Source organism: Pinus tabuliformis, chromosome 2_2 (assembly GCF_031772625.1).
Source record: "Pinus tabuliformis cultivar Carrire ecotype Pingquan chromosome 2_2, CPIR1, whole genome shotgun sequence".
NCBI lineage: Eukaryota > Viridiplantae > Streptophyta > Pinopsida > Pinales > Pinaceae > Pinus > Pinus tabuliformis.
In genome coordinates, this window is record NC_142300.1 from 1088470295 (window position 1) to 1088473111 (window position 2817).

The following is a 2817-nucleotide window of genomic DNA, read 5'->3' on the forward strand; positions in this document are numbered from 1 at the left end:
TAAAACTAGTCAATAACTATCCATTTATCAAATATTTGAAAAAGTTTGAAATACAATTCGGCATACATGCTTGTAATCGCATTGTAAATAGGGATTAACTTTGATTGACAGTTATTCGTATTTTCTTTATTTAATGGTTAGATATTGACTATTTTAAAATGGGTATATAATGTTTATTTAAATTTTAAATTTATTAATTTGATTAATAATATAAAAAGAAAATATTAATCAAAATAATTAATTAATATATATTACTTTACAAAGTTTATGATAAAAGTTTTGAGGTGAGATTTTAAGATAAGTATAAAATTTTCTGGTAATGTTGAGACTCTAGGATAAACATAAATTTTTTCATATTGGTACTTTGGATGTATTAGGAGAAGTTTATCTTTTTGAATATGTGAGGAAAAACTCATCTATGTCTCTACCTATTTTATGCAATGATGTTTTGTGCACATTTAAGTCTAAAGTATAAACACTAAAAGTTCAACTTTAAAGGTTGAGACTCATTTGACATGCTCACTCCTCTAAGTTATTGGTATCCTATATAAAACACTAACTTAAGAGGATAAAGTAATCAAATTTAAGGTTAATTTTAGTTGTTGATAAAATAGTAGAACTAACATTTTTTGTTTTTATAAGTGAAATAGTTATTTTTTTGCTTGATTTTGAGATTTTTTATCTATAATTTTTTTAGTATTGGCATGTTGGTGTTTGATATATGTTTTTATATAATAATATGTTTATTGGTTTTACTAAATAACATATGTATTTCACAGTTAGATATGGAAATATAAAATGTGTAATTCTCACTAACTCATTAGAGAGCTCTATCTTTTTTAATTGTTGGACATTTACTAGTTTTTCAAAATACAATTATGAATTTCTTGGTTGAGCTCAAGTTAAAGGTTAAGACTCATTTGGCATGCTCACTCCTTTGAGCCATTGATATCCTACATAAAACATTAACTTAAGAGGATAAAGCAATCAATTTTAAGGGTAATTTTAGTTGCTAATAGAAATAATAGATCTCACATTTCTTGTTTTTCTAAGTGAAATAATTATTTTTTTTGTTGAGTTTTGAGATATTTTATGTAGTTTTTTTTTCTTGTGACACGCTTTTGTTTGATATATGTTTTTTATAATGATTTATTTATTGGTTTTATTAAATAATATATGTGTTTCCTAATTTGATATGGAAATACACAACGTGTAATTCCCACTAGGTTTGGGTCTTTTACGTGTTACCTTGCTCATTCGAGAGCTTGATCCCTTTTAATTTCTCAACATTTATTAAGTTGTTCAAAATATAATTATGAATTTCTTGGTGGGAGAAGTGTTTATTGAACATTTGTGACCATCATTTTTAACTCTCTTTTGGGACATTTATTAATTTATCTAAAATGCAATTATGAATTTCTTTGTTGGAGAACATCATTATTTTTAATGGTCCTCTATTTGTGAATTCCTCTATCCATTTATTCATTGGATATTTCCATAGATTTACTTGTCTTGTTGGACAAGTATGACAATTTTTTTTAATTTTATTGTATAACGTTTAAGAATTTATTCAAAATGCAATTATGAATTTCTCCACTGAAGAGTTCCATCTTTTTAATTTTCCTCCATTCATGAATTCCTCTACCCTTATTTGAATTTGAAGTAATTGTTATTATTGCTTGAAATTTGAAGAGAATGAATCCTAAACTTGTTCCCTATTTTTTTTTTTGTACCTATTATCAAAATAAAATGATGGAAAGAAGCACGATACAAGATAGTGAATAAATATAAAGAAAGGAGGGGAAACCTAAAAAAATAAAGAAAAGAAAATAAGAAAATGATAAAAAAACTATTTTAAAAATAAATTAATAATTTAACATTATAGGTATTCTAACATAATAGAATGTATTTTAGTATTCAATAAAATAATAATGAGTTATTAATATTAAAATTCTAATAGTATTAATATTAAAAATTTTCTATATTAAAATTTAGACTAAGTCAACATAAAAGTAGTGAATAATGGAATGTAAATATATCTTGTTATTGGGAGTTTCTTTGGAGAATTTTTAGTTGGAAAGGGTATGAAATTATTGTGTCATGAATAACTTGTTTGAGGGTTTGGGTTGAGCCTCCTGTTAAATTTCAAACCTCTGAGGAAGATTAGAATATTCAAAAGTTCTAGCCCAATAGCTAGAATTTTTTATTTTTATTTTTTATTTTTGGGTTAGTTGAGCATTGACCAATATAAGCTGTAATGTTTGAAAAAAAATCAATATTATTTAAAAAATTATTTTCCAAATATTTGATTCGACCATAACTTGAAAGTTTTATTGCATAGTTTGCACAATGCAATGTCATGTATATAATTACATCAATTTTTTATGCCATAATTTTTGGATGTTGTTGCAGTGATTTTCTGTTATATATGTTTCTTCAACACTTTACTAAGTAGGAATAAAACTGTAGAACAACATTTTCTTATGATGTTTGAAGAGGAAACACGTGCATGTGCTCTTAACCATTAATATTAATATATTAAGCCTACTCAAATTCTATTAATATTAAAACTATTAATAATAATTTTGTAATAATATTATTATTAAAATTATAGATATACCTATTCACTTGAGTATTAAATAGTAATAATACCTTATTAAACTATGAAATAATTTTGGTATTAATCTTATTAATATCAATAATATAATTATCTATATAGTACTATGTAATAATATTCATATGAATGAATGAATTATTATATAGGTACCAATAATTTAAATATTAAATATGTTGTTATTGATATTAAAATTAATTAGT